Below are 11,048 nucleotides of genomic sequence, written 5' to 3'. Positions count from 1 at the left end.
ATAGATTTATTACACACAAAAGTTTTTTTTAAATGTTCGTGTCAAAATTTTTATATAGCACATTTAAAAACAACGTCAGTTGACCAAATTGCTTAAGTTAAGCTAAAAATACCTTATCATCAAATTTCCTAGCAAAACACAAGGCAAAAACAAAAGATTTTCTAATCAAGAAATATGATCTATGATTATGTGACGAACTGCTTTACACAATCACGTTGGCAGCAGACAGTCTATCTATACCAAAAATCTATTATTGACAAATGTTGCATGTTCACAAAATGTATAGGAAATTGAATGAAAGGAAAAAAGTGTGGCAGAAAAAGTGTGCACAAACAACAGACATAAAACAATTTTAAAAGTGATTTTACAGCTATGCTTACATTAGTTTTAGAGTTTCTAATTTCCAGCCAAGCCCCTAAAATGTATTTTTCTGCCAGATGTTTTTCATATTGGTCTGTGATTTGAATTAAAACACTGTAACTTTAGAGTAAGAAGTGAGTGCAATTAAGCATTTGAAGGGAGTGAAAACCAGTTTGTTTTTATAGTATTTTAGTCTTTTTTGGTTCTGTTTCAACTGGAAACATTTAATGTCAAACGCAAACAGTGGATAAATTGTATGTTTATAAGTATTAAGATTAGTTTTGTTTGCGTCGATGAACAATAATGCTTTCTTTTGTTTATGCCAATGTTTCTTTGGGGTGCAATATTAAATAGATTGCAAACTCTCTAGAAAATGTGAAACAACAGATAGTAAATAAAGATGCAAAAACATAAATACAAGTAAAACGATTGCATAATTTTTTTTAAAATCACCTTAAGTCACTAAACTTCGTCCACTATGAGCCACCCATAGAAATTGAAAGACCTATCTGAAAGTATCAGGTTAGTGGGAAAATTATCTTTACTCACCACAGGGTGGTGCTATTTAACAACTTGTGCACTTGCGCTTAAATTCAAATTCAATTTGTGGATTTCTAGACACCAGTCGACAAATGCCATCTCAATTTCAAATGAAATCAAAATGCTATCCAATTTTATGCCAATAATCGTAGAAACGGGTGTCCATTGTTCAATATAGCTGATCAAAATAAACATTTCAGAAAGTCAAAGCAAATCTACATTTAAGAAAACTCAAAAGTTTCTGAAGACAAATATCAGTGTCCTGCAGTTTTTCAGTTTTTTTTTTTTTAACTATGAGTAATTTATCCCACCTAAACTAATTTTTGAGAATATCGGAAAACTCACAACTAAAATTACCAGTTGACATTTCAGCATTTTGTTTGTCCTAGATTAAATTGTAAAGTCCAATCTGTTTCTGGTTGCTGTAGAAATAGAGATATAATCATATTTTTAAAAGTACAACTACGAAGATAAATGATTTTTAAAGAATAGTTAAAAGTCTCTAGTAACACCAGTAATCAAGCTAATAAAGTTTAATTATTAGCTTGATATTGGAAATATATATATATCCAAATATATATTTCCATATGGAAATACATATATCCAAATATATTCTGGATGATTTATTATAAAATAGAATGGGAATATAACTATAAAACCTACAATGTATATGATATCTCAGTTTTTCCCCTAGACAAAATCCATCCATATTGTCCACAGTGTTTATTCTCGATACTTAAAATAACATAATTCTGGTAACTGAAAACAGTGCACGTTAGTATAAGAAATGATTAATCTATCCTCAGAAAGATAATGTTTGGTCTGAAAGGTCTATTTTTGATATGAAAGATACACTTCTGGAAATCTTGAATGTAATTATATAATGAAGAACAGAGCTGTGTGCTTTTTATAAGAAGTATTTTTGCTTGTTTCAATGTTATTTTAGGAATGGGGCCTTTCACTGTTAGAAATTAATTTGGAACAACCCATTTTAAAGAGTTGCAGGAAAAAAAACATTAAGAAAAAAAAATCTGCTGCACTCATTATTGACGATCAGCTGAGACTGAATCCAAATTGTTTTAGTGGATGAATTACTCAAAAAAAAATTTAGTTCTTGAAAAAACTCACAATTAATTGACATTTATGGTCATTTCTGGTGTATTTCATAAACAGTTAATTTAAAGCAATAATGTATGTGAGAAGGAGAAATATAATTACTTTTAAGTTTAAAAGTAAATGGATATGTAGGATTTGATAATATATCGAAACGTCCTGCTTTAGCGTGGCAGCCACCATGGCAGTAGCGCTCTGCTGCCCCCTCTGGTTACTATCAGCGTGTTGCAGCTAACGTGTCTGCGCATGCGCGGTAGGAGTGCGGGCGCAGTTTGTACCGTGGTTTCGGTTGAGCATTCTTGGCAACGTCTCGCTCGGAGAACAGGCTGCAGACTGAGGTGAACCAACGACTGTTTCCCCCCCGACGTCCAGAGAGTTGTGATTAACGGACTAACAGGACACACCAGAGCGGGTTTTAGGTAAGGTTTTCATTGTCTCTGCGGTTTTCTTTGGCTTGTTTTAGCTCAACTGCGGCAAATATTCTTAGGAGCTGAAAAGTGACGAGAGAACTGAACGTTAGCGAGCAGGGCAAACACCGAGCGGCGGCAGCTGAGCCAACCAACTTCAGTCAGCCTCTCTACTACCGCTCAACCGTTTGTCCCTCAGTCTAACCTGGAGGCTGGTACCCCAGCTCCGAGCTCTGCCTCAACCTATGAGTTCCCGGGGAGCTTCAAATCTACCGCTACCCGCGATAATTTATTTACTACAAAAATACTCCACAACCTCTCTGATCATTCATGATCCAGTGCGCATGCTCTCTGGGGTTCTATAGAATTCGGGTTTGTAGTTTTTCTGCGCATGAATTAATCACAGTTGCGAGGGCCAGTGGAAAATGGTAAAAACTACAAGTTCCAGACAATGGAGCTTTGTTTGGGAGCTAGGCTGCTAAGTTAGCCTGGAAACAAGCTTTGAATTTCGAGTAGTTGCACCGCAATGGGAAGTTGTGCTGGTTGGAGACTCGCTTCGCTGCGCGGAGCATGACAAATGTTTGGGCTGCGGGGTTTAAACGGTTGTTTGCGGCTACGGTTCGTCATGAGGGGGCGTGCAACACGTTTTAATTGTGTTGTAGTAAAAGCAGGGCTGGAGGAGTTCCTCTGCGTGTGTGGACACGCACAGTCGGTTCACCTGTCGGAAGACCTGTGTCAGTTTGATCAGGATTTGCAAACGCATTGTTGCACAGGTGTGTTTGTGTATACACCGGCTGAAATGGGGGAAGATGATGCGTGTCTTTGCTATTGAAATCCTATGTGTTGCTGCTGCTGTATTTCCCAGCCTTCGGGAAATGGCACCTTGAGCATTAGGATGTGGATTCCTGAGAGCAGCAGAGCATGGCTGCACGGTGCATTTTCTTGGCACCATTTATTCTGATTACCTTCCAAAAATGATTATCCTTAAAAAAAAAAAAGGTGACTGATGTTCAGGTTACTTAGCTTGGGAATGTTTCTGATTAGTCACGTGAGCAGCATTACAAATTAGTGTTTGTGTGCAGTGGGTATAACCTAGATTTCACGTCCAGTGTGGAACTCGGGTGGTTCTGCACATTGTAAATCCAATAGAGGAGTGTTGTTGATGGATCACTGCAGAGGTTCATGCAGTTTCCATATCCAACTTCTATTGCTCTTTTGCAGGTATGCCAACACAATATTTAAAAGTTGCATGTGAAAACAATCTGTTTCATCTGACAGCAATAAAATAACTTATGCCAAGATGATTTATGTAGGTCAAAAAAATTATGTCGTCAGCCTGTTGAGCGCTAAAAGACTGGAGTAATTTATTTCCCTCAATTTAAGTTGGATACCTGAAAACTTGTGACTCAAAATAAAATAAAAGAAATGCTTAGCTTCAAAATATTTTAGCTCTTGTCTTTACATATTTTGCTGGACAATAAATTATCCCAGGAATTATTGTAACAAATGATTGAGACCATCTTCAAGTAATATAATGGTAAAACCATAATGATGCAAGAACACATTCTCAACAAACTTTAAAATCTAGTAAACATTTAACACTCAAACTGATGGACATTTTAAATATCCACAATAAACAAACAAAACAACAGAAACGGTAAATAAAATGAATTACGAAGTCTCTGTAATCAACATTTTTCTTTAAAAAAGGGCCAGTTGAGACCAATACACCACACTGACGACCAGTTTTGGTAGAAAGAGAGCCAAGAGAAAAACGATAAATTATGCAAATGGAAATTATTGAGCGTGTTTTAATATATCATGCAATTAATTGATTTATTGCTTATTGTGACAGGCCTACTTGTCATAAAACATTCAACAAGCAGTGCTTCATGAATGTTCTGTCCTTTTGAATAAATGTCCAATAATTTATTTTGTAATAGTACTTTCATTGAGCCAAAAGGTTGCACTTATTGTTTCACCATTGAATCCACTGTTAACGTCAGTGTTGGATGTTTAAATTGACAATATACAGTGTTAACTAACAGTCATTATTATAGCTGGATGATGCTGGGAAATCACATGATGGTGATATTATTGTTAAACATTGCAGTGGTGAAATCAGCTTGGATAAATACCCATTTTCTTCACTTGTCTCGTTCTCTCTGTGACCTTTAGCTACAATCAGCTTCCTGATGCAGTGAGACTCCAGCTAACAACTACTGCATTCAATACCAGGGCTGTATGATATTAGGAAAAAATCCAACATATGATATTGATGAGTGCTGCGTTAACTACACAAGTTATAAATAATCAGATAATTATTAAAAAGTGTTGATGTCTGTCTGCTTCAAGATTCATGACTTCTGATAATGGGCAATCTGTCAAGCTTCTTGGGGTTGGAAATCAATATTTCAATAAAACACAAGGTTTTATTGGAAAAGCAACTTCTGGCCAGCATATGCTGTTTTGGAAATAAAGCGGCTTGGGTTGTAGTTTCTCAATGACTTGACCAAATTTACTTTCTAAAGAAAAAAAAATCTTAAAAAACAAGTGTCATCTAATACATTATAGCCAAATAGAATTTGAATTCATGTTACTGAAAGTATTAGCTAATATAATTGTAGTCCAGGCAGTTCTTTACAACGTGCTTATTGTGTTCTGTGACACATTTATATTGTCCTGCCCTGTTATATCTATTTGTACAATAATTTCAGTTTTATTGAAATTATTGCGCTGAGGTTTTCAGACAAATAAAGCTTTTGGCTACTAACTTATTTTCCGTCTATCTTTGTAACGCTATACCTGTCTGCCAAAGCAAGGTCCCATAAACATATTGTTTGGAAAACGGCTGTGAAGCATGGTATCAGTCGTTGCTCAAGCATGTCCAATCATGCTTTTTGATTACTTGCTATAAACAACAGGAATTTTTGATAAACATCTTGCAAAACTGCTGGATCTGATATAATAAAAAAGTGTCCTGAGGATTGTTTGAAAACATAGTGTAGTTGTGTTTAAAGTCTAGATCTTCATAGAGCCTTTGGCATCTGTTATTGCTTTTAAAAAATATAGATGTGATGGGCTTATTTATTCTACCCTTTATTTTAAGGTTATTTTAACCTTTTAAAAGCTCTTCTAGTTTCTTTTAGAGGTTCAGGAAATTAGTGGGGGCACACTTCTAGATTATATGTTGGGGTGGGGGCTGGTCACACTCACAATAATATCACAAAAAAAAGAAATCTTCCAAAATAAAAAATCAATAATTTGATACAATTAACACAAGGAAGCTCAGCCACAAATAGATAATTTTCTACCAACTGCTATTATGTGATCAACTGAATATAACTGGATATGTACTGAATTGGGTTTTCCCGTTTCTGTCTCAGGAAACGGAAACAATTTGTTGTGAAGTGGCTGTATGAAAATAATCACAACTTAACTGAATTATCTTAACATTATAAGTAATGTTTATGTAGTAGTACTGGTACAGAAATGTATGGTCCTCAAGGGGCAATTGGATTATAAGTCATATTAACTGATATTACATTTCCACTGTTGACACTGGAAAAAAATGACCCAACTGCTGCTATTGCTTCTGCTTCAGTTAAACACTAACAGTCACACTAATTTTCTCCATTCTGCTTCACTTCATTGTCAGTTGTTCTAAATGTAACATCTCCCCATCTTTGTAATCCCTGTATGCTGTATTCTTCAACTTGGTGTGATACATTATCTGAGCTAATCTGGACTATTTTCATAACTTCGACCTGATGTCACTGGGTATGGTACAGCGCCTCCAGCAGTCATCTTGTAGTCGTCTCCAAAGGGTGCCAGATAACAGTTGCTTATGATCTGGGATCAGTCTGAACATCTCATATTTTCTGCTACTTAGTTTGGTGTTTCATTGCAAGCAGCTGCAGGAACAAAGAACACTGTCTTCAAAGGGAGCTGGATGTGGGCCACCTGAGTGATTTCGCCTGTAAACATTGGTTTGAATCACCATGTTGTATCTCCGCACGAATGATTCAGTTGTTGATTTCTTTCCTCTTTTTCTTTGTTCTTGAAAAATCATTTTGGAGAACTTACTTGCAGGATTTTTTTTTTTTTTTTGTGATGACCGCCTTTTTAGGAAAACAAAAATCTTACCATCGGTGTCCCTTGTAACAATTTCACTAATGCGTCAAAAGCTGTGCTTTTGGCACCTGCGGGTTTTTGATTCCCAGCTGCGACACCTTGGCAGCCCTTCTGCTGTTTGTAATATCATCCCTTGCCAGGCTTCCAGTTAATCCTTTTACGCATCCTTTCGTTAAATAAAGGTTAATATAAAAGAAAGTGTGTGCTTCCAGAATGCTGGGGAACAAACACATGCACTCACACACCATCCATCATGATCATAGATGTGTCCTGATAGGTCAGAGTGGGAGGACAAACCGTTAGAGCATGGATACCATCTGCTCTGTGTCAAGGTCCATGCTTGCGCCCCAGTGTGTTTGCATAAGTGTATGTTTTAAGGAGACAGGCATGTAAAATTGTCTTAAAATTCCCCTTTTTTCCTCAAGTGTTATTGAATAACCTGAACATTACAGGCTACTTGGACTCGGCTCATATCGAGCTGCATTTTAAACTGGTCTCCCCAATTCTTCCTCATATATTAACAGGTTAGACCAGCATTGGCAGTTACTCCACAAGCTATCACACCTGTCATTACAGCTTCCTCCTAGCTGGGCTGAAATGCTGTTAGGACATTAACTGACTCCGGTCAGCAGGTGTTTCTGCTTGATTGCAGATGTAATTCTTTGTGCTTTTATCGGAAAATGTGAAATGAGGTGAAGTTATCATCGACCCAGTGGTTCAGACCAGGGAACCCCAATTTATGTTTGGTCAAAAACTCTGGTGTACAGAAAAAAAAGCCACTACGAACATATTTTGGATCCATATACAAAATTGCCTAAAACTGAACAAAGTATTGGCAATAAATTAAATCCTTTCTGAGAGCATTAAAATTTATAATTTAGACAATCGGTTAGTTTTTTTTTTTTGTCTTGTAAAAGTATTCATACTGCTTGAATTTTTTCACATTTGCTTTATTGCCATATTTTATTGGGATGTTTTGTGGTAGACCAATGCAAAGTAATGGATGAGTGTAGAAAAACATTGACAGTGTGTTTTAGAGTATGTCCATCAGCTTTGTGCATACAGGTACATCCTTTGCAAAGTAACTCAGTCTGATTGGATGGAGGTTGTAGGCAAAGCATTTTGTTTGGATATTGGCTGGGCCATTCTAACACATCAACATGCTTTCTTCTATACATTGTAGCTCTGACTGCATGTTTGGGATTATTGTCCCAGTGGAACATTTTTCATAACCTTGCTTACTCTAAAAAAAATCAACAGCTTTATCCCTAACCTGCTTGATGTATTTCTTAGTCTTTATTCTGCCTGTTCACTAGTGGTTGTTTTCACACATGATAGTCCAGTGGACTCGGTTAGATTGGGTACCAAAATTGCAACATTTGTTACATTTTCAGCTGATCGTTTTCCAATCGTTTTCACAAACCAAACCATTGAAGGAAACGACGAGAAAACCTCTGAAGAACATTGGGTCGTTTTCTTTCCTCTCTAAAAAAATATGTGGTAAACTGTCTTGGTTTAGAACATAAAATCCCAATAAAGTACTAGGTTTGTGTTATTAAAGAGGCACAATATGAAAAGGGGATTTAAAATCTTTTCCAAGGTACTGTATGAATCGGTAGCAAAGGAGTAATGAATAATAACCCCAGGCATATGTAAATCACAACGTATTACTTTTGTTCAAACTGCATTTGTCTGTCTAACCAGGCAGTTTGAGGGTACCAGGACGAATCATGTGGGCGAAAGCAAGCATCCGTACAGAGAGAATGGAAAACTACATTTTATTTGGTAATTATGTAAGGCAGTGCATGTTTATGTAACACTGTGGTTCATTGGAGATGTGCATATAAAACGTTTCTTTGCAGGGAATCAAAATCTTACCTGGCAGGTATGGACTTCTCAATTTTGGCTAATCTGGCTACAAAGCACCCTGGTGAAGTTTTCTTTTATTAAAATTGTGGCCAGTGTGCTGTGGTGAATATTGGAAATGTGGTTAAACCAGCTCCTTGGTGTTCAGTTAACTCAGTTTTATAGATATGTGTCATATGTGTTAGAGGGAGTGCAGGTGTACAAGATGAAATGACATTATGTAATCGGTGTTGCAGTCCCTTCCCCCTCACTCTGTCTGATGAATTTTCTTCCCTCGAGGTTCTTATCCATAAGTCAGTATTAATGTCGGTGTCTAGAGGTCAGATTTACAGAAACGGAGGGACACACAATGCTTTCTGAAATGAAGCTCTGCTTTATGGGCTTTTTTTGAGGTATAAAACATTTGATAGGTAGGCAGTTGGTCAATTGAGCCCGTCTTGTCCCGTCAGTTTCTCTCAAGGTGTTGTTTACAATCACAGTCTTACTCTTATGGAAACAGTTAAATTTCTGACTTGTAGTCCTGCGTGTAGCCACCTGAAAAAGTATTAATTGGTTTGACTATCAGACTATCTCTCTCAGCACAGGCTAAGAACCAGACACCATCTTTCTTTCTCTCTGCTCCTCTGTGCTGCTAGATATGTTTGACCGGAGTAAATATAGCCTGTTGGTTTTAGCTAGAGGATAAACACAGATGTTGAGGATGCTTTGCCTTGCCACAGGTTGGCCAGTTTCCTACCAGCGCTGACCGCTGGTAGGAACACATCGAGAAGAGAAGCCTCATCGTCCATCCGCAGACCCTTTAATAGTGTTACTGGAGTTAACGCTAAGCTTTTAACAAGATTAGACATACACTTGACTACAAAGTAATGCCCTGACAACATGGTGTATGTGTACTGATTTCACCAGGCCTGGGGTGGCATCTGTTTAGGTGTTTTTATTAGTTGTTTATTGCTGATATCCACCGAAGTAAGCATACGTACTGTTTGTTTTCTGAATGCTTCAAAAAAACAAACTGCTGGTTGATGCATTTACAGACCAAAAAAATGATGATAGTTCTTAATACTCATGCTCTTAATGGACAGAAGATTTATATCAGCTTTTGACCTTCTGATCTCCAATCACACCTAACCCAGGGAAAATTGACCAGAATCTATACTTTATTTGCTTTATGCTTTGTGTTTTCTTTTCACCAGTATCTTTATATTGGACATTGCTGTCTCCAAAGTAAGGATGCAAAACTGTTTGCTTCAAGATGTCCAATTGTTCTCATGTCCTTTCTTTCCCTTTCTGTTGCTAAAGAATCCATCTGCGTGTTGTTCTCTGGAGAAAGTTTGCGCCTGGACAACAGTATCCCAAGTGGAACATTTTGTTTTCTTGTAGGATTTTACAGTCAAAGTTGCGGATCTTCTCAATTTAGTGTCTTCGTATGTGGTGGTGATGTGAAGTAACCATTTGCTTCTTTCAAACATGCAGCTTGTTGGCTAAAACCAATGGGGTGGTTTCTTCAATACTTTAACTACTATATTTTGTAAAAAAAAAAACAAAAACGAAAATCACAATTTTCTCAAAATGTATGATTTTTATTTTTTTAAATTTTTTGCTCTGGTGACTTGTTCCTAGTTTTGCCGTGGCACAACACATATTACACTAGTATTCTTGTTTTGGTCTTGTTGTTTTGGCCCCTTTTCTCTTCCACATGTGTCTCTTTATAAAATACTGTTATGTTATTGTGTAGAACAATTGGTTAGGATACTTGAAATGATTTTAAGTCTTTAGTCTTGTTACGTCAGTGAACAAACTTTTTCCCATAAAATGTTCAGATGTGCATCCCTTGCTCATGGCTCTTAGAAAGACAGCTGCCACCTTTCTGGGTTATGTTTCTATTCAAACAGCCTTCTTGTTTTGGGTCTTGGAGGATTTGTCTGGTGTTTTAAGAGGAAGTGTATGTTGTTACACCTGCTTCATAGTTGTCCCCAATTGAGATTTTACTCATGGGAATAACAGGTGTTGTGTTTCCACAAAGAGCTCTATCATGCACTAGCATGGGAGAAATGCTCTGCAAACAGGAAATCCTTCCTGGCAGGATAAAGAAGCAGCTGATTCTGTTTCCATCTGTTTATTATGGACTGAGAGAATTAAATTAACCCACTTTCACACATTTACGCCTGAGCTTGACCATCACAAACACTTCTCGAGTTCACCTGTCGGGGTTTACTGCTATTTTTCGCTCTCGTACCGCTAACCAAATGCAGATAAGACCATAGAGGGAAGTGTCTGATTTGAGAATATCATATATATAATATTTATCATGCAAATGGAAATTATTGAGTTCATTTGAATTTATGACACAATTAATTGATTTATTGCATATTGTGACAGGCGTAATTTCAAATAGGCGTGGGCTAGTTACTGGTATGAAAGTATATGTAAAAGTTGGGTTTTAGAATGGGTTAAGCTTTGCTTTATACATTTCAATGGTTTAAGGAACTGACTCGCTGATCCGGCCTTTCGTGACTGATACTCACTTTTGGTTTTCTTTCTTACTTGACGGTTCCAATCTTGGCAGACACACTTTTGTTTCTTTTTTGAAGTATATAAAGCTAAAATGGAATAAATATGAGACAGGTT

At 36.9% G+C, this 11,048-nt stretch overlaps 1 protein-coding gene across 2 annotated transcripts in view; it reads left to right on the top strand.

Moving 5' to 3' along the window:
• Positions 1 to 2,270: 2,270 nt before the first annotated feature.
• The window catches only part of sipa1l3 (signal-induced proliferation-associated 1 like 3), an 81,348-nt gene continuing 72,570 nt past the window's right edge, over positions 2,271 to 11,048 (top strand). Inside the window, exon 1 of one of the 2 annotated variants that reach the window (XM_008425771.2) lies at positions 2,271 to 2,432. The gene's annotated coding sequence lies outside the window, so the exon portion shown is untranslated. The remainder of the gene's footprint in view (positions 2,433 to 11,048) is intronic. The other variant, XM_008425770.2, reaches the window with a different exon arrangement.

Source organism: Poecilia reticulata, linkage group LG13 (assembly GCF_000633615.1).
Source record: "Poecilia reticulata strain Guanapo linkage group LG13, Guppy_female_1.0+MT, whole genome shotgun sequence".
Classification (NCBI taxonomy): Eukaryota; Metazoa; Chordata; class Actinopteri; order Cyprinodontiformes; family Poeciliidae; genus Poecilia; species Poecilia reticulata.
The sequence above is the reverse complement of the archived record's forward strand: the minus strand, read 5'-3'. Positions and strand labels throughout refer to the sequence as shown.